The sequence below is a fragment of the Pongo pygmaeus genome, chromosome 15 (assembly GCF_028885625.2).
Source record: "Pongo pygmaeus isolate AG05252 chromosome 15, NHGRI_mPonPyg2-v2.0_pri, whole genome shotgun sequence".
Taxonomy (NCBI): Eukaryota; Metazoa; Chordata; class Mammalia; order Primates; family Hominidae; genus Pongo; species Pongo pygmaeus.
Window position 1 is genome coordinate 84,537,472 of NC_072388.2, and position 21,477 is coordinate 84,558,948.

The 21,477-nt window shown below is 42.4% G+C and overlaps 1 protein-coding gene across 5 annotated transcripts in view; it reads left to right on the forward strand.

The window, feature by feature from the left end:
• Nucleotides 1-1,734: 1,734 nt before the first annotated feature.
• Nucleotides 1,735-21,477, forward strand: part of FLRT2 (fibronectin leucine rich transmembrane protein 2) — a 101,911-nt gene continuing 82,168 nt past the window's right edge. For 2 of the 5 annotated variants that reach the window (XM_063651952.1, XM_054448361.2), the window contains exon 1: nt 1,735-5,636. The gene's annotated coding sequence lies outside the window, so the exon portion shown is untranslated. Of the gene's footprint in view, nt 5,659-5,742; nt 6,883-8,947; nt 9,083-21,477 lie in introns of those variants that run through there. The other 3 variants (XM_063651955.1, XM_063651956.1, XM_063651954.1) reach the window with 3 other exon arrangements.

Sequence of the window (21,477 nt, forward strand, 5' to 3'; positions counted from 1 at the left end):
TGATCTTTATTACACTTTTTTTCTTTGATAAAAGGGATGCTGAGGCTCAGAGCAGTTACGTGATTTCCCTGGTAAGATGGAGACATGAAGTAAGATCTTCCAAGACCAAGCTCAGAGCTCTTTCTAACTGCATAAAGTTTGAGTGCAAATATTCATTTTTTTCTGTGAATAAGCACTCTTGAAAATTGCCCCTGTCCTTCCAAAGAAGGCAATTTTATTTTTCTAGCACGTTGATAGATACTGAGAGAAAGTACATATGAATTTTAATTCAGAATCTCATTTACATGTTTGATTAAGTGTGTTTTCCCAGATTAAAACATCACTTCCCTCTTTATCAGAGCTATAGTTAGATATAGGTAGACTCGGTAACATTTTGTACAATGTTAGCATCTACGTTTGAATAAGTCCCTAGGTAGATCTTTTATCTCTTTGTATGCCCTTCTTAAAAAGGTGTTACCTTCACTTATTCCTCCCAGTGCAGTTGGAGAATGTTTGATCAAGTTTTTGCCAGCTTCCCTGTGGAACAGAGAGCAACTGCTTAACAAATGGCAGGTTTATGTAAGAGGAAATCTCCATGGTTTAACGTGCTTTTGTTTCCTGCCAGTATGTACCTTCTGTTTTTGTTCACGCATAATCATCTTGTAACCTGCACAGAAAGGCAAAGAAACCACGGCTTGAGGAAATGGATATTCAAGCAATTACTTCCACGCTGATTTTCCAATTCTTGGCCAAAAGGACTTTCCTTGAGACTGGGGACTCCAGTAGCTGGGACTGCTGTATGCAGAAGGCTGGATATAAAACAATGCTACAAAGTCCCTAGTAAAATCAGTACATTGTCAAAAGAGCCTCATCATCATTTGAATGAGGCCTTTTCTCTAGAGAGAACCTGTTTCAGGGCACAAAAGTACTTTGCATATATCTAAATTGTTCTATTTCCCTAAAGAGAGGATAATTATTTTTCTATGGGTCTCCTCTAGACTTTGAGGTTTGACAGATAGGGACTGAATCTATTCATTAAGAGCCTGCTACATGTTTTGTGTTTTCTACAGATGTGTGTTGGATAAATGGATGAGCCATTTACTGTAGAGTAGTGTTTCAAAATCAGAAGGTATGCATTTCAATGTCACAGATTCATGTGAATCAAGTCACACTCACTAAAGGATGTCATAGATTGAGTACTTTATACTCATAAGAGAAAAGAAAACCCTCTTCTCCATAGTGTGGTAGGCATGGGTTTCCTTACACTGGTCCACATCTTGGAGAAAAAGATGCTCTCTACCTGACAGGAGCTTATTTGTGAACTCAGCAACCATGTTTTGAGCATCAATCAGGTGAAAGTTCTATACTGGACACTAAGAGAATAGAAAAGTGAAACCAACTTAACTCTTGGAGTCAATAAGATCTAGACATGAGATTAAACATGTAGATTGCTAATATTACTTTAAGGGAGAATGAAATGAGTATCATAATGGTGGAAAAATGTAAGAGAGAAGTTTAGGATGTAATAGATATTATCTTTTCATAGAGAAGTTGGAGTTTTGAACCATCCAGAAATGTGGCAATGGGACTGGAAAAAAGAGAGAATTAAAAAAAAAAAAAAACAAAAACAAAAAAAAACTTTACCAAGATTTGGAGAATGACTGGGTTTGGGAATTGTAAAACGCAGACTAACTGAAAATTGCTTCAAAATATGTAGCCAGAGGAGATTGTTGAGCACTTTCCTTTTTCCTTTTTCTTTCTTTTTTTTTTTTTTTTTTTGAGACAGAGTCTCACCCTGTTGTCCAGGAGGGAGTGCAATGGCACGATCTCAGCTCACTGCAACCTCTGCCTCCCAGGTTCAAGCAGTTCTCCTGCCTCAGCCTCCAGAGTAGCTGGGATTACAGGTGCGCATAATCATGCCCGGCTAATTTTTTGTATCTTTAGTAGAGACAGGGTTTCACCAGGCTAGTCTCGAACTCCTGACTTCATGATCCACCCACCCCAGCCTCCCAAAGTGCTGGGATTACAGGCATGAGCCACTGCACCCGGCCTGTTCAGCACTTTCCTAAGGAAATACAGGAGGACTTCTCTAAACTGCATACAGGAAAAATTTCGTGAGAGATTATTCCCGAGTAAATTTGATATTTGAGATGTTTACAAGTCATAAACGCTTATTTTGCTCATTTAAAAATTCTAAATTCATGAGGGTGGGCCAGATTTAGTGACTCACTTTCAAAGAACAGAGTATTGAAAGGGCAAATAACTTTATAGTAGAGAACCCTGGTATGAAATATCTTGGAGAATGTTAATGTCATCAGTGGCATCATGCTGATATCATATGCCAGCTGACATGATGTGACCAGTAAGGCATTCCACCTCTGATGCTTTTCACCAAGAACTATAGCTAGAGTCTAATCATGAGAAAACTTTAGATGAACCAAAAGTGATAGATATTCTACAAAATACCTGACTATCACTTCTCAAAACTTACAGGATCATATAAAACAAGAAAAGACTGAAAAATTATACAGAATACAGGAGATAGGATGTTTAAAGGCAACGTGGTATCCTAGATGAGATCCTAAAACAGGAAAGAGACTTAGTGGAAAACCTGATGAAATATGAATAAAGTTTAAGTTTTAGTTAATAGCAATGTAGCTGGTTTCTTAGTTTTGATAAATGTTCTAAGGTAATGTGAGATGATAACATCAGGGGAAACTGACAATGTTTACACTAATATAATTTGTTAATATTTTGAAGGCTGATGCGGTGTGATGTAATGATAATATCATTAGCAGTAACAACAAGTCAAATTTCTAAAGCACTTTCATATATGCTGACTCATGGTGGGACAATGTTATAAGGCTGGCAGAACAGGGATTTTTTTAATGTCCATTTTATAAATGAAGAGGCACCTCAGAGTTGAATTTACCCAAGATCAAAACTGAGCTGAAATCATGATCTTATTATATTGTGTTATTTTTACTTTCACAAAGTATTAGAAGAGAAAGGCCAATGTACATATGTGTGTATAGATGGGGAATGATGTAAGAAACGTGCGGATGGGGGATTAAAGAATTTGAGATGACAATCAATTTCAACTGAAAGGAAAACTATCGAGGACTGAAGTCTTAAGAATAGTGGGCTGACCCTCTGTTTTTTGAAGCTTGCAGATTTGCTTTTTGTTTTTCTTTCACCCACTTCTCTTATGGATCAGTGAGTTTCCTAAGAAAAACAAAGTAACCTAATTGTTATAGTTTTGTAAGTCTGCAAAATTATTGCTCTTTGCAGTCCCTGAGCCACATTTCCCATTCGTTTGCTTCCTCTGGCCCCATCATCACACATTTCTAAAGCTGACTCATAGGTCATGTGCATAAGAAATTTGTTACGATTCTGCTTGTAATTTGGCGTGATATTTTTCCTTACTTAGTTTTCCTTGTCCTGATTACAATAGCTGCAACCAATAGCTTTTAATAGGTGGCACATACTCATAACATGGTTTGCTCAAGGTTTAGAAACAGCAATAATTTAAAATATGAATTCTGTTCATCTGCAGCAACCCCCTCCCCCATTTTCAATCTCATTCATTTTCTAGCAGCATAAATCAGAAAGCAAAACCTTTGTTGCTTTAAAGATCCTGCTTTGCCTTTTAAAAATGTGTTCTTAAAGATGAAATAATTATGCTGCTTTCCTGGATCAAGATTTCAAAGGAAGAACCTCCTGCGGATACTTATGTACACTTACATATGAAAATGGATGTTTAAACGCAGGTAGATGAGTATTTGTCCTAAAATGTGATCTTCCTTGTTGATGCTGGAGCTTGAGGAGCTATCCCTATGCTCTGCTGCCACCTTGGAAACTCAGAAGGATTTACAACGGAGTTCTGCACAGGGAAAGCTGGAAGCAGCATTCCCACAGCCTCTTCTGGGGCTGGCAAGGCTCAGAGAGGCATTTGAAATGGCTATGATTGACACCCATAGACTTGGGTATGTTTCAGAGAGAAAGTATAACATCTATCTCATGGGAAAACACACTTTCTCTGTTTTTAAATAACTCCGTTTCAGCAAGATCCATGTGTGTAGCCTCTGAATGCTCTATAAAGGCTCCGTATTTCTTTCTTCTTTCCTTAGTCTGGAATGGAGACAGAAGAAGGATTCGGTTGAAGATGTCCGTGTGTGGATCTCAGTTTGCGCCCTGAGCGACGTCCTGGCTCATTTGGGTGTGACGGTGGCAGCAGAGGCGCTCTGCTGACTGTTTTTTCTTGTCTAAGCTTCCATTCTGCATCCACAATATGACTCGCCTTCCACTCCAGTTAACTTCTTGGAAGTCCAGAGCACTTAGTCAAAGCTGTTTATAAAATGCAAAGCATCTGGGCGGCCAAGGCAGAGGCTCCTGTATTCTCTATGTAACCGCCTCCAAAAAAGCTGGGAAATTTCGCGGATCAAAATGTAGGCGCTTAAAGCTGACCTGCTGCTGTCAATGTTGGGACTTAGATACATTTTTGCATCGTCATTCTTGTGTGTGTTTCCCGTTTATTCCATTCTAAGGCTCAGGCTCGCGCTGTCTCTCGCGCGCGCTCTCCCCTCTCTCCATTTCCCATTCACACATCAAACTCCGTCCTCCGCACCCCTATCTTCCGGTGTCTTCTTAGTTATGTGAATGTGTGTCATTAGGCTTACTCGGACACTGGATGGGTGAGTGGGAGGCAGCTTTTCTTGCGGTTTCATTTACACTTGGCATGGGTGGGTGGGTGCCCTCCACAATTCGTCTCGCACACGGAACACAGTTAAAATCTGTAGCTAGAACGAGTGAAGCGTTCCGAATCTTTAAAGCGCAGCTAGGACAGGAAATAATACAGGGTTGGGGGATGTGGACGGGGGCGGAGAGCAGAGAAGTAAAGGAATAAAACCAACTTCGCTGGCAACTTCAATAAATCCGGTAACTGTAGGCAAAAAATAGACTCCGAGGGATGGGTCTTGTCCGGATGAAACGCTAGGGCTCCTTCCCATCCTTGAATCTGGGCGCTGGAAGCCAGCCACGGGCGTCTTGCCACGCGAGTGCCCCTAGACAGCAACACACCCACTGGAAACGCACGTGAACAAAGCTCTCGCCCCCGGGAGCCGCTGCCTGCGGTTTCCTAGTCGATCCCAGCTTCTCTAGGGAGTGTCAGGCGCACACAGGGTTAAGTTAGTTCCCTCCCTGGTAGGAGGGAGAGGAGGAGGAGGGGAAAAGCAGCATACTGTCTCAGGCTGAGTACCTTGTAGTTAGTTGTACGTTCGAAACCTGTCGCCGTCACTTGCGCGTTTGGCATTATCCATTGTCACCGCGGAGGAACGAGCGCTCGAGATATCATCAGTGCCCGCAAATCTCCGCGCCAAGGCGCTGCGCTACTCCCTTCCGAGGTGCGCCTCTGGTACTCCGTCCCGGGTGCCCAGCAGCGGCGAGGCGGCATCTCCGCTCCCGCCGCCGTGTCCACCGATCCCTCGGATCAGGGTGGCAGTTCTCAACGATGGGCAGGAGGGACCTCGGCGGCGACCCTTAAAACAATACCATGCCCCGGGATCCCCGCTGCTGCCGCGCCAGCGTCTTCCCTTTCCACCTCCCTGACCCTGTCGGATTCGGATGAGCCCATTGCAAGGAGAAGACGCAGCCGTCAGGTAAAAGGGGCTGCGGTGCCAGGTGAAGTTTCCAGTAACCGGCCGAGCTGCTGCTACGCTGGCACCACGCTGTCTCTTCGGGGGATTTTTTTTTTTTTTTTGAAAGAGCTGGGGGTGGTCATCTTAAGTGGGGTGTTCTAGGCTTTGTCTTTCACCTGGAGAGAAAATAGGCAGCTTAGCTCTCTCTCGACTTTGGGGACATCTGTCTGCTGGTCGAATCCACCTCCTCTAAGGAGCATCATGACTGAGTTCTGGGTCAAAACGCAAATTTTCTTGCCTGGTAGATGCATCGATGCTAAATTGGGGTTCTCAGTGCCCCTAACCTTGTCAGAGTTCAGTCTCCTACTTCCTTAGATTGAATCTCTTAACTTTCACCAGTAACAACCCTCTCCCCTCCACAAGCTGTTGTTAATGTCACCAGCGTTATTATCAGGCTGTTTTATCTAAAGACACCAGCCTGCTACCTGCCCGTAATCTGGGATCTATTAGCAGTTGAACAGATGCAGTGGATACTAATTCCTTTTCCTTCGAGTTGGGGGGGCGGGTGCTTTTTCCAAAACCAACTCCCTTCCAGCCCTGCTTGTCCTCTTCGGGCTGGCGGGCAATGAGCTGGGGCTATCGCGCCTTTCTAGAGCGCCTGCGGAGGTGGCGAAGGCTCGGGGAGCACAGGAGGTGGAATCGGGATCGAGTTCCTTGAGCCGCGTGCGTGGGACGCAGGGAGAGAGCGAATAACGCCCCCAGGCGCTGAATGCAGGGGCAAGGAGCCAGCGAGGGTGGCTGGAGCAGGGCCTTGCCAGCTGTTACCAAGTCTCTCCACAGGCTTGGGCGCTTGGGGCCTCCTGGAAAGATCCCTCCGCCGCGCTGACCAGTATGGGGCTCGCTCCCGCACTTTGAGGGCTGCCGCGGTCTTTCGTCATTTGTAATCAAGCCCAAGATCAAGGTTGCAAGTTGAGGTCGGGTTACTGACAACGGGAATGAAGCCATAGGGGAAGAGGATGACTGGGACGGGCTGGACCCATACTTGATACCCGGGAAACTCCTAGAGCGTGTGGTGCTCCTGCCAGCGGCAGTTACTGGTGGAGCTGAGGCCACCGCTACTGTCGTCGTTGGCGCTTTGCTTCTGGAACCTCCCAGCAAGATGGCACTCACTGTCTGTTCCCTTCCGATTAGCACCCCCAGCCGCGCCCCCTCCTCCCCGGGATACGTATTAGTCACACACTGTGGGGAGAAGATGGGCTATGTAAATGTAAGTTAACGCGCTTTCCTAGCCACCTTTGCATAATGCAACAGGAACAGCGACCCGCGCGCACGAACCGGGTAGTGTGCGCGTGTGTGTGCGCGCGTGTGTGAGCGCGTGTGCCAGCGTGCGTCTCCGCGCGGGCGTGCGTCTGGGTGGATCCTTGCGTGGCTTGGGAGGCAAATCGGGCGTTTCTCCAAGTCGTCTTAACATGATTTAGGCTCTCAAATACGTGAAGGCCGTAGACACAACAGGGATGCGAAGGAAATAAAAAACAATTGAGGAAGTGGAGCCAAGTCACTCAGGCTTTGAACTGAGGACTAGGAGTGCGGTCGCGCCTGGGGCGCGTCCGGAAATCATCCTCAGCCTGTGGCGGCCACCGCCCCAGTTAAACTCTTCTGCGGGGAGAGTTGAGCAGATCCCTGGGGGGTTGGTCCTGGGCTAGTTTTAAACTCTCCGGTTGCATCTCGCGTGGCCCCACCGACGGCGCGTCTCGGCGTAGCTCTTGGCGCGGGCTCGTTCTCCCTCTTCTGTTCAGATTCAGCCTCACCGGACTTGTTACAACATGACAGCAACTTACTGGAGGCAGGAGGAGCAGCACGAAATAAGATGAGAAAACCAAAAACATCTCCTCCTTCCTAAATAGAGACGTGCACCTAGTTTTTTTACCTGTTTGTTTGTTTTTTACATTACCCTTTAACCTTTGGAAAGAGACTGCGAAGTGGAAACGTTTTGCCTGTACAGAAATCAGGCTTCTTAGCTGTCAAGACTGTTTCCTAATCTTTAGGCTGAATCTCTCTTTGTCCGCTGCAATCTATGGGGAAATTTAACAACGCTCTTGCCAGAAGCAGCCAGGGTGAAGGAAGAAAGTGGGGGTGTTTAAATTAATCCTATTAAATTTTGGATTACTCCCCCAGTTAAAGTCATTTAAGGTGGTCCAGGATGAGGGAACTAGTGATGGGGTGAGGAGTGGCGGGCACATCACCAAGGTTGCCTGCATTTGAAATAACGCCATTTTGGTTGAGAGGTTTGCTGTATTTCACCCTCTAATCTCACATTTCGATCATTTCTCAGTGTCTAAGTAATAGATCCTCCCTCTTGGCAATACACCATTAAGCAGGTATGGGGGAAATCTCCTTTCAGGGTTCAGATGGTGACATTATCCCTAAAGGCTGGTGGTAGGAACGGCATGTGCCGGGTAGATAGAGAGAAGGTCAGCGTGGCATCTGCCGGGTTAGCCAGGCGCTCTGCAACTCTTTTCAGAGAGGACAGGGTTAAAAGCCAAGTCTGACTTTGCCTCTTGGAAATCGCTGGGTAGCAGCCGCGCCTCCCAAGCATTCTTTAAACCAGAAAAGTAGGAGGGACTCAGGGAGAGAGGGAGGGAAAGAAAGAGGGCTCCAGGAGCGGAGCGCCCCAGAGCTCGAGGGACGGAGGGAGGGGAGGAGCGCGGGAGCTGCGGAGGCGATCCCGCGAATTCATTACTGTAAACATATCCGGGGGTGTCAGGAGGGGTGGGGGTGGGGGCCGCGGCGCCTACATTAGCCCAGCCGCGTCGGATTGAGGCAGTAGTGTGGTCTGAGCAGCCTCCAGACCCACGCCGGGCGGGCGCAGCACTTGGAGCGAGCCCTGCGCCCGCCCCCGCGCAGCGCCGCACGCCCGGCTCCGAGCTGTCCGCACACACGCTTCGGAGGAGAGCCCGCCTAGCTCTCCCGCCGAGTCCCGGGATCCTCCAAATCCGAGGAGCTCCGGCGCCGCGGGGCAGCTTTCCGCCGCCTTCCCCGCTCGCTGTACTTCTTTTGGGGTTCGTTGGCTTGGCGAAGCGGAGAGGGGGAGGCGGAGGAGGAGAGAAGACGGGGGCCGCGGCGGCCGAAGCCAAGAGAAAGTGGCATGCCCGAACCCTGGAGGCGGAGGTGGCGGAGGACGGGGGAAGACGATGCCGCAACTCCGTAGGGGACGTAGGCGAGAGCAAGCGAGGCGAGCTGGGCGCCCCGGCCCCGGCCCGCTGTGGGGAGGCGCTCACCGCTCTGAGGCTCCGGCCTTCGCACCCCCGCGCCCCGACGCTGCGGGCGACAGGGCTTGGCTCCAGCAGCCGCCGCCGTCGCCGCCGCCGCCACCCGGAGGACCCAGCAAAAGTTTGGATCTGGGGGAGGGCGCGGCGCTGAGCGGGATTGCCGCCAGGGCTGGAAGGAGACCTCGAGAACCTTTGCAGGTAACGCGCGCCCCCAACCCTCTTCTTCCATGCCCCGCCGCTGCGCTCCCGCTTCTTCCCAGAGCCTTTCCTGGCCCTCGCGGGTCTGGCAGAAAGTAAGAGGGAGGCGAAGTTCAAGATCCCGGGGATGAGCACCGAGCGCTGGCAGATCACTAGTTACGTTAGAGGGGCAGCTGTGCTGAGAGGCAAATCCCCCCAGGAGTGGGTGAGAACCCTCAGCCCCAGCTGGTGCCTCATCTTGTAGCTCTTTGGAAATTTGGAATGTGAATCCAGGGGCTTTTAGTATTCTTCAGTCCAGAGAAATGGTTCACGGATTTCACTTACCGCACGCTCCCCCCTTCACAGTCTCAGCCGTTTAGCATTTTAAAAAAATGATTGGAGCCCACTCCCTACTCGCCTGCTTCGTTTAGCTGGACAGCAAATTTCAGGGGTGAAATATTGCAAGCAAAGAGGAAAAAATATCCTTTCCCCTTTTGACATCCCTGGAATCCTCCTTCCCTCCCTTCACCTTCTGGCATCATAAAATAGGAACTTTAGAAGTTACATTTTCATTCAGGGGTGAGGTGAAACGTGTTAGCTATTGGTGATGTGAATTTGCCACGACTGTCCGTATGTGTGTTTGTGTGTGTGCGTGTGTTTGGGGGAGGGGGTTAGTGGTGTTGCAGAGAGGCGGAATTTTTCTCGGTGGCCTGACGCGCAGTGGTCCTAAGGTAGTGAGTGGCCGCGTGTGCGCATTGAGGCGGCGGCAGCGCAGAGAAGACGGTCACGTTTCCCGAACGGCAGCCTTACTTAGGCTAAGAAAATAGCTGCAGCTCACTCCAAAAGCAAAAAGATTCCAGCCCCAACCACCCGACGCCCCCTTTCCCCCAACTGAGTTTTTAGTTTCAAAGCAGCTCAGCGTTTGCTGCTGCTATCTTTATTATGATCATTTTTTATTCGCCTGAAACTCATCCTGTCTTCTCCTGTGAATGGGAATCAGTCTTCAAGAGCTTTTGATTAATTTTAGTAAGAGAATCTCTTGTAAAGCTTACAGTTAGCTAACCAAGTGCAAAGCACAAATCCGTGTAAACGCTCGCTCAAGAGTGCAAGGTGCTGATTAGATTTCTTCACATGCTGCATTTGCTATGCAAAGCCTCTTCTAAATGGGAGCTATTGCTCCCCACTCAGCTGGGAGGCTCTTTAATCACACAGGGTTTCAGGGCGCTTTGGAGCATGTCCACTCGCTCACAGACTTATTGCTAAATTTATTATGTCTAACTTCTCACAACCAAAAGCTAATATGAAGGTTAGCTTCCATATCGGACCGATATTGTCTGTAGACTTAACCGGTATGACCTTAATAAATACCCAATGAAAAGCCCCCGCTCCCAAAAAAAAAAAAAAACATTTTGAGGTAAATAGAATGCAGATTGGCATTTGTCCAGGGATATATTAGGTTGTTCAGTGTGAATGTAAAATTTTAGGTCCGTATTTGAAGTGTTAGAACTAGATTCTGATTTGTTTTCATTACTGAACAACATGGGCCAGCTACTTACGACGGGCAGGCCACCAGTCACCATATTAGCAGAGAATCAATCTGTGGGTAATACGCATACCGTGAAAAGTTGCTTCTTTCTCCACAGCGTTATTGCGTCTGAGAATACTACTTCTCTTCCTCCCCTCCTTGAAAGCCCGAAACAGGATAGGGTTAAACCATTTAGGGATTTTTAATAATCACTGAAGACAGTGCAACACCATACTGTCATGTTGAGTTGCAAATATCTTTGACTGGAGGAGGTTGGAAGATGAAATTTCAAACATTATTCCACGTCTCTGCCAGTAGATAGAAGAAATTGTAAAAAGAATTGGGCTAGCTGTACTGTAGCAGAACCTATTACAAACCTAGCATGGAAGGAATGCTGTTTTTTTTTTTTTTTTAAAAAAAAAGCGCATGTCTTAACACTTCAGTAGTTTCATTGCAGTTTTAGAAATTCCAGGGGATGCTTTTAGCAGAAGAAAGTAGATTCCCAAATGACACCATGCTGGGCTACCCTGGAGTTCCCAAAGCAGTCCTGGCTTTTCCTGTATGTTAGGTTTCAGATGATGTGGTCATATACGAGTTTGACTTTGACCGGCTGGATCTAATTTGAACCTTGTCTGATGCCGGTTACATTTATATTCTGGCCTGCTGGAGAGTTGGATTTAGGATTTAGACAACTTTATATTTTCCCAGTTTGAAGCTGTAGTTTTAAGAAAGGCTCAAGTACGTACAAGTCCAGAAACTTTATTCTGTAGAGACCCAGTGTGAACATCTGATCTAGTTTGACTCTTGAGCTTTGTACTTTACAAGGAAGAATTCCTGCTTCTGGGATCTGAAGCGTCTGAAGTTAAAAAACAGCAAGGGTGCCGAGCGGCTTTTGGTTTTGCTCTCTGTTTAGAAGACTCAAAAAAGGTCAAGGTGATGTAATGTTTGTATTCAGGTCAGACTTTTCTGGATAATCATCTTTTGATATCTTTAATTTCAATTCGAGTTCCTTTTTCACTAGATTACTTTAATAACTTTGTGGTTTCTTCTGCAGTGATTCAAATTCAGTCCATTAGTGACCTCTATCTGTGAGAAGTGAACACTCATTTTTTTTTTCCTTCTCATCAAAGTCTGAAGGTGATGTCGAGGGTGCTGGGGGTGAATCCCAACAGTTCTGTAGTTCTTTCTGGATATTTCAGTTTACCTAATTTGATTTTTCCAATACAGAGTTCAATATGGATAATGACATTTAATTACAGTAATAAAAATGTTATGGACTAATAGAGAGGCAACTAAATGGTTATTCCATATAGCATCGACAATGTGATCAACATAAATAAAACACCAGAGCTATCCACTGCCAATGAAGGGATTGTACAGTCAGGCTGACTATTGTTTTGGGACTCACAATGCTGCTGAATGTAAGTGAAATTTTATTGCTCCTAAGTGCTTGCATAACAAGGGAGACTTGAGAGGAGCTCAGAATATGTATGTGGTAACTGGACTTCTTGGTAGCTGTGTGTATATGTCTTTAAATTCTGCTGTGCTTCTACTGTGAACTTACGGTACAGATCAAAGAGTGTGAGAAGAATATTTATAAACAGATGGTCCTTTTAAGGAGACTTTAAAAATCTGATTCCTAATCCAGGTTTGTCTTGTGAGGGTTTTCAGATAGAAATTTCAATTTTAGCCGATTATTTCAAATGCTAATTGAAGACAAAGTTTACTGAATTTCTTAGGTGGGTGGATACCATTATCTGACATTTTCCAGATGGTTTTTGATCTAGTGGTATTTGGGGATATGGAATTTTTAGGAGGTTTTCTTTCTTTTCCCTTGGGCAATTTTTACACAAAAGACTTTTTTAAGACTAGCTATTATTATTATTAAAGTTAAACAACCATTGTCTTACTTCAGACAACTTTCTTACCTTTTCTACTCTCCAAATTGCTTTTGTGCAATTATATCTTTCTTCTAAAACTACATGTCGCGAATTGAAGTATCAGTATACTTTTACTCCTTTCAGTAATAAAGGACCTCCAATTACGTATCTGTTTATAGTAAAACACACACACACATACATCAAGAACCATTTTAAGACAGAGATTCTTTTCAAGGTTTTAAGTATGTTCCTTTTTTAAAGGCTATGACACAAATATTGTAATAAAAATATCCTGTGTCCTAATGAATACAGAGACTTATTTCAGTCTCATGGAACAGTAAAACACTGTACTAGTAAAATAATCGGTGGTATTTTGAGTACATGGTCAAAATCTGTTAGAAGCTTCATTTTTTTTTTTTTTTTTTTCTTCCTTAGCGAATTTCACATCTACTGGTGTTTTTGGTTTTCTTTGATTTCTTCTACTGTGGCTCTTTGAAGTGATTCAAAATTAAACAGTAGCTACTTTTTCAGGGAAATTCATCATGTTGCGTTCAGGATTCCAGAAGAGTTAATGATGCAGAAAATGTTCTGTAAAACATCTTTCTAAAAGAAGTCCTTCTCTTGCAAGCTTCCCACTTACTGGCCTCCTATACCATTTGCAGTGAATTGGAACTCCGTTATTTATTTATTTTTCAAATACCACCTCTAACTTAATTTAATGTAGGATGTGTTCCTGCAAAAGTGTGCAGTGCCATGTGCCTTGAGTCACCCAAACAAAAGCAGTGTCATTGTTACATCCGGATCTGTTAATCAAGGAAGGTCAAAGAAAATATTCTTATATAGTTTGGAAAGTCAAAAGGGCACGTTGATGATTCTCAAACACTGGTCAGTTATTCTACTGATACTTAATAAGGACATGCTTTTTCTGGCAGTTTAATGGTTAAAGACCTCAACCATTTTTGAAGCATTCACAAAATAACTCTCTGGAGCTACTAACCATTAGATGCTCATTAGAACTGAGCAGTTTTTTCCCCCCGCTTTGTTCCCAGGTTGCTTTTAAGGGAATGTGCAAGAAACTTGGAAAAAGTCTTCTGTTCCCTTCGGTTCACATGTCATACTGTTATATTTCAGTTCTCTTTATTAGAGCTTTCAAGACACAGATAAAAGAATCTTCCATCTGAACCCCTTAAGAACCTGAGGGCTTTTGGATTTAAACTCACTGAAAAGATATCAGGTCCCAAAGTTTACAGATGATATTAGGCCTCAGAACAATTGAAACCACCTTCAGCAGGGAGCAAAATAACAGTGGCTCCTAAAATTGGTTCACAAATATACTGTCCATTGAAGTCAACAGAGGTCATATGGCTGAATGGAAAACATTAGACGCATATCAGTCCTGAAATAGGTTCACATGCTGGTGTCACTCTTAGCCCCAGCTGCCTCTACATGTCACTTTCATCAGAATCCAGCATCTAAACAGCCTCTGTAATGATTTCCTCTCCCAGTTTGCTCCCAAAATTGGACTCAAGTACTTAGACAAAGGAAATAATGCAAGGAATTGTAATATTCATCACATCTAATAGACAAAGTGGAGGTAAGAGGTTTGTTTGCGTGCATATGGGCCAGAGGTTCCAGGAATCTCTTTTTAACATTGATTTTGAGAGCACATTCGTATCCAACCTCATCACTCCGGGCCCTTACATTTTCCAGTTCTCACATCCAGGATTTCATTTATTTCTCACAACTGCCTCTGAATTTATACAAGAAAGTCCTACCTGCCTCACTTCTGATTGGGTAACTGGAGCCAGAAAGAAGTTAAGGGTTACTAAGGCTGGGCATTTTACATTTTATCATATAGATGTAGAATTCTGCAGATAGAATTGAGAAGTTCCATTCTTTATGAAACCACCCAAAATGATGACAGTTGTTTGTTTTAGTTAGAACAGTAAAAAAAATCACAAGCCTAGAAATATTTAGATTTAAAATAATAGCATTTCACTCTTCAGCATTAGATTAGATGACAAGTTTGCCTGTTCTGAATGAGTATAATCCTATGATGTAGGTATTAGGCACTTTGTGGTGGGGAGTGAGACATAAATGAGATTGCTTTGGGGGAAGGAAAAGAAAACCTACATTCTCATGTCAGCATACTTCTTTCTATTTTCAGCCTTGTATGAATTACTTAATCTCCTGGAGACTTAATTTCCTCTCTACAGAGTTCAACAGAGTTGTTGAGAGGTCACATAAGATTAATGTGTGTGAAAATACCTTGATAACAATACAGTGTTATATTCCTATAAAGAGACATTATTCAAATTAATAACATTTATCACTGCATGCCTGTCTTGTGCTATGATAGACAAGGTTTTATATAAATAAGATGGTAACCAAGACAGAGTCCTACCTTTCAGGAGCTTTCACTCTTATGGGTTCAAGGGATATCGTCTAACCAATACACTGTCTGGTAGCCCCTGCATCATTTCTTCCATTCAGTTAATAATGGATTATCTCCTTTTCTGAGTTTGCGCTATTTTGATGGAAGTATCCATTTTAAGGATAAACGATAATTAGGGTGAATTGACTTCGAAGGTCAAACGTTTCTTTTGATTTTGGAAAGAGAATTTTGAGGATTTTTTTGGAAAAATAAATCATCAATGTTTTCTGAAATGAGGTTGTTTCTCTTTTTGACTGGATTTACAGTTTAACTATCCACGTTACCTTTTGCAAACACACACCAATAGAAATACAATGATTTTTTAAAATTTTGTTTTGCGAAATAAGGCAGGCTAGTGCAAAACAGTCATTTTTGTAGTTTGGCAAACCTCCTCAACCCATTACCAGTGAATAGAAAGACAATTTATTATGAAGCCAACGTGTATTCCAAAGCTTGGCTTTATTTTGCTGTTAGTGTCATTAAACCCTGTGGAACAGTTCTTTACAGTGTATTTCTGCATGTTTTGTTCAGTTCTGTTTTTACTATTGTCAAAACTGAGACACTTAATTTTAAATGTTCCAAGAGTGAGCATGTTTATTTCTCTTTGCTAAATTGTTTACATTTAGGCCTTTGTAAAGGTTAATTCTTAATTGTTTTTCTGTTGCATAGTTGAAGGCTTCAGAAAACAAATGCCTTGGTGAAATCTATATTTATAAAATATGTGGTTGGATTCTGATTCTTGGCCAAAATGAGTATTTCTTTTGGTGATTTGAGGTATGAAGTCTGTATCCAACAACATTCTTTTGAATCTATGATTTGCTATTGTCAGAGTTCTGACACTTGCTTTTTTAATGTTTTTTTTTTAAAGTTGATTAGTACTTTAGCAGTACATTGTAAAGTATGTGGCCACAGAACTGTATTTTAACATGGAAAATTACTTGCACAGTTTGGCAAAATTAATCTGAATACCTTTTGTACTGGCAGTGTTGAATGATATAATATTTGAAGAGAGAAAATCTTTACTACTACTTTAAAGAGGTCTACTAATAAAATGAGAATCATCTGTAGGTATGTATGTGGGGAGTTAGTATGTGTTTATATCTCTGAAATGTACCAACAAATATAAGTCTTATGTACTATGGGGAGGAAGTACGGTTATACCCTGAAGCTAGGTGGTGCCAGTTTAGCACATATGTCCTTAATATGATAAAAATAATGTTATAACCCAAATAGTTTTTAATTGGTGATTTTCTTTTCCAAATAGGTCTTAGGGAAACTGTGTAAATGAAGAAAAGTACAAAATGCAATCAGAAAATATATTTAAGTCTGACTGGCCTGATCTTCATGAAGGAGATATTCTTATGGAGTTTTCACCAAATGAAGAAAGCTTGCTCATTCATTCAAGAGATGATTTTTAGCACTAACCATGAACTGGGCATAAAGTAAGATGGGACAGGCCAAAAGTAGGTAAGGCATGATCCCTCCACTTGAGGCCAGCTGGGCTGGTGAGCAGAGAGGTAGACACAAAACCTAATTGCATTGCAGTTTTATACAAGATTGAAGGGAGTGCAGTCAACACTAAGTATGCCAGAAACACATAGTGTTAGTGAAAAGAGCTCTTCATTTGGAGATGGACAGTCTTACTCTTTGTCTCCTCAAGTAGAAAATGGAGGAAAATACTTTCTACTCCTAGAGCTATTAATTTTAGGATTGAGATAATTATTTAAAATGTCTACCTGTTCTGGCACATAGGAGAGGCCTAATGAATGCCAACTGTAGGTCCTTCTGTCTCCAAAATGATAGTGATTTCATTGTGTTACCCGTACCTTCTACTGACTTGTCTCAGTTCGGGGAATGAACTGGGTCCTAACTCAGACTTTATTTGTTCATTGAAAGCATAGCCTTTGTAGCAATTAATGTGTTTATACCCATCCCCATGCCTTCTACCTCACAACCATGGTCCTTCTACCGATGACACCAGTGCCTGCAGCTTCCAAGGAGTTCCATGTCTAGACTATGACACTGAGCTCAGTGAGCCATGGTTATGTCTTTGCCAAAGTACAAAGATTTTTATCGAAATGAATTTTAACAACTTCCCTCACACAATTCACTTTATACGTGACTCGTGGCAGAGTCATGAAAATATTTTATTGTAGAATATTAGCATGTAAATTATCGTTATGCTTGCTTAAGGCTTATTCTATCCTTATAGAATGATTATACCTTGCTGTGGACGTTGGAATCAGAATGATACTCTTGGGCTGTGAGTTCAGTGTGGAACTATTTCTTGCAGAAGATAATTTTCAATTAAGTAAAGGAACTTCTTACTGTTTCTACTGCAGATACTTCTGAACAAATAGCAGTGTTCAGATGTCCTGGTAAAAATATATGGTACTGGGGTTATTTTTCATTTATCATTATAATTGCATGTATGTATAGTATAATTTCTGTGTTCCACTCAACATTTGAGATTTTCCCCTGTTTTTTTCAACACTATGAATCCGTAAATTTATTGATGTAGGAAAGCTATATTTAACAAGATGTTAGGCATGCCCCAGACCGCCAAGCTAGGAAACACATAGGCTTTTTCTGTTAAGATCACATAATATATAATGTAATATATACATATAATTAATCAAATTGGACCTGAGAGAAGCAGGCACTAGAGTGTATTTTGTAAGCTGTTAACATCTTAGTAAGTAGCTTCTGAACCAACATTCAACCCAGCATAAAACAAAAAGGCCTTGTTTTGCTACTTTAGGAAATGTAAGAGAGATTAAAATTCTTTGGGAAATGGTTTTAGAAAGTAGTTTTGTACTCAAATAGGTAAAGAACAAGTCCAGTGGTGCTGACAGCAATGGAATTTAAAATTCGATTCTAATAATCTCTGAGTCCTGAAGGAATGCCACGCAGACATCCTTTTGAGTCACGAGCTTGTAACTGAGGATTTGACAAAGATTGAGTCCTCACTGTGTGCCAGGCACCATGCTAAATTTTGTGCTAGGCCCTTGGGATACTCTTTCAGACAAGAGTTTGTCCCTGCTCACAGAAAAATCTGATAGGTTGGCCTATAGTCACTCTTTTCTAAACTTGACCTATCTACCTGAATTAACTGAAGGAGCTGGTTAGAAATACAGATTCCTGGGCCAAGAAGAAGAACCTAAAGTCCAACTTCCTGTAACCATCAACACATTTAACCCTGTAAGTTTAGAGTTTATTGAAACCTTCTCATGCCCTTTGCTGTACTCAGTGTACAAATCATGAAGACTAAGGTGGATCCTGTTTTGGTGGAGATTCTGATGTGTTAAGTCTGTGATGAAACCTGGGAATGTGAGTTCTTGAAAGCTCCCGTTATTGGAAATCACTGAGCTAGATAGTTTTTAGAATTTTTTTTCTGACCTCGAGAATCAGTGCTTTTTATAGTTGTCTGACTTGTAGTCACTTGTGACTTTCTGAAAGTTTTTCTGTGTGTTTTGCCACATAGAAAATATTGCTCAATTTAACTCCATCTGCTAGAAAAGTACCTTCAGGAGGCTAGATATCAGGGCTGGCTTCTCTCTTGGTAGTGGCAGTCTCCTGTGTGTTCTCCCCACCATCAGTATCCCCTAAACCATTGTACTGTTCTTGGTGTCCCCAGAGTTAATTTTCTAAAAAAAAAATAAAGAAATCACATCATACTCCTTTAGAAACCTGTACCTCTGGATAAAGCCCATCAAAACTTGTTATTATGCCATGGAAGATCCGTGACAATCCAGATCTCAAACCACTCCTCAGACCTCATTGTTCAGCACCCATTCCCTGTACCCTCATGCCGAACATGGTGAGGCATGGCCCTCTTGATACTTTGCCTTTCCCATGCTGTTTATCATTTACCTAGAACATTATCGCATACTCTCCATTTGGCAAACTGTTCCTTTAAGAGGCACGTGGATGACACTTTCCCTCCCGGTCACTCCTTTCTCTGGGTTTCTACAGAGTTTTCTTTGAACCTTGATTGGTTCCCTGTTTATGCTGTATTATATAATGTGGCTGCTTACATGTCTATCTCTCTCATTAGACTTTAGGAACTTTGGTCCATTCATTTCATCTCCGTGGTGCTAAGAAAGTTGCCCAGTGTACTACATTCTGCAAAAATGTAATTGAGTTAGTAAATGGAATAGCAATGGCCAGACCTGGAACACAGGGAGATCTTCATAATCCAGTGAGAAGGACTGCTTCCTCAGGAGTATTTTTTTATTCTCATAGATTGATTACCCAATGGAGGGGGAAATACAACCACCACCTTTCTGCCTTACTCTGAGCAGGTTTGTCAGACAAATATTGGCTGGTTAACCCAACCTCGATCAGCAGCGAGCTTTCCAAACCACACATGAGGCAATTTATATGCCACACTGGATAGGTCTGTTTAAAGAATAATAATTTCGCTTGATGATATGCGTTTCTTGGCACTGAGTAAAACTGTCAGTTAAGTAGACGTTCACACAAATGTGGTTTTCCACAGAATGAGAAATTTAACTCATAGCATTAACTTTGTGTATCTGTCTTGGCATAATTAACAAGAGCAAAGCAAAGGTCTTGTGAAATTTTGTGCATTTGCTCTCTTCTTTATTTTTTGCTTGTTATTATTTTGTTTATTTCATCCTAGGCCCATTATTTCCTGATAGAGGCCTCTGAGGACCCAGGGCTCTCCAGAGAAGGGAAAAGAAGACTAGAAAACACAATACCTTAATATGGCTACACAAAACAGGATCCACCCTTAGTCTTCGTGATTTGCACATTGAGTACAGCGCAAAGCTTGGGAAGGTTACAATAAATTCTAAATTTATATGGTTTAATGTGTTGATGGTTACAGGAAGTTGGACTTTAGGTTCTTCTTGTTGGCCAAAAGAAAATTCTAACAATACTTTGCTAAGTTTCGCGGTAGATTGCCATTTGATGGACAAAGTTGACGTGCATGCAAGTGGTGTATTTGCAAACACATATTAAACACACTTCAATCCCTTCCTCCCCTTTTTTCAGCAAAACTTTTCAGTGGCTGAAAGGAGTAGAAGAGGATAGAGCATAGTTTGATATGCCCCTTCCTAGCCTTTGGTTCCATCTGGGCTGTCTTCATGTTGGGAATACTTCCCAAGCCAGTGGGAAACACGTGAAAAAACACCTGAGATGATTTTTGATCAGACACTACCCCTTAATACTGGAGGCATATAACACCACCCCAGATCTTTTCATGTTAATTTATGAGACTGTTTAGAAACAATGTTCTCTCCTGATTTCTTGAATTACAATGAGTATTGGCAGGGCCAACTTCTTATCCAGAAGTCTAGTAATAACAACAGTAACAACAATATTAATAATGATATTGATCATAAGGTTTATTTAGAGTGCTGCTTATGCAGTTCATGTATATTATCCCATCTAAACCTTATAAAGTAGGTCCTGTTGATTAAAGTTGTGAATAGCCCCATTTTACACAAAGGGAAACTGAAGTAGAGAGAGTTGCCTCAGATTGCATATTTTACTTTAGAGTTATTATTAATTGTCTTAAAAGGGTAGGTGAACACTGGATAATTTCCAAAATCAACTCGAAATTTATTTGTTCATGACTTAAAAATCAAATTCAGAGGTGATTACTCACTGTCCAGTGGGTATAAATAATGAGCTGCTAACCAGTGGTCCAACTTTCTGTATTTGTCTTTTCTAGTAGATAACTGCCTAAGAAATCATTAGTTAGTCTGCCACTTTTGGGTGAAAGAGATTCATGAGTCTCTCAATGTATTTCTGTAACATGGAAATAGTGAAGAATCATTAATTTGAAAACAAAGCATGACAACTTCTAGCACATTTTCAGTACTAAGAAAGCTTGTGGATACATGCCTAATGATTAGGGGCTATATTTATTGTAGAGAACACTCTCCATTTTTTCCCCTTAACCTTTTACCAGCACTGCTAAATGGATTGATTTGAGATTCACCTCTTTTTCCCTGTGGAGGTGATAATGGACAACGGAATGACCAGAGGGAAGATAATAGCATAAAGTGTGTGGTCTCTGAGAGGGCCTGGGAAAAATGGAGAATTGACTGTGTTATTAATAGGTCAGCTTCACTGGTTTTCGAAATCTATGTAATTGCTCAGGCGGTAAATTTTATTGGGTGAAAAAATGATAAGAGATGGGCTGGGAAAGGCTTGTTCCACATTGATGAATGGAAAATAAGCACAGTATGTGCTTGCAAATCTTTATACTATCGAATTAGATTTTTGACCATCCCTCGCTTTTTGCACTTTCTGTGGTTGCACTCATCTCTACATGTATGAAAGTTGTGTTTTCTGAATTCTAGGGTTGTAATTAAGACCCTTCAGTTATTTGCCCATGGTATTTCTATGTAAATATTATTAATACTGTTTAAATTATGTGATCCATTCCTTAATTCCTTCACTTCCCTTTAAGCAGCTAGACTGTGGCTTCTGTCACTTCTGTGTTCTTTTGTCACCATCTGCTCATTATCTGTCAAGAGGTGACTATGAATTATTTCTGCCCTGGGCCAGTCTAATGGAATCCTTGGTGGGGCTGTTTAGGGAA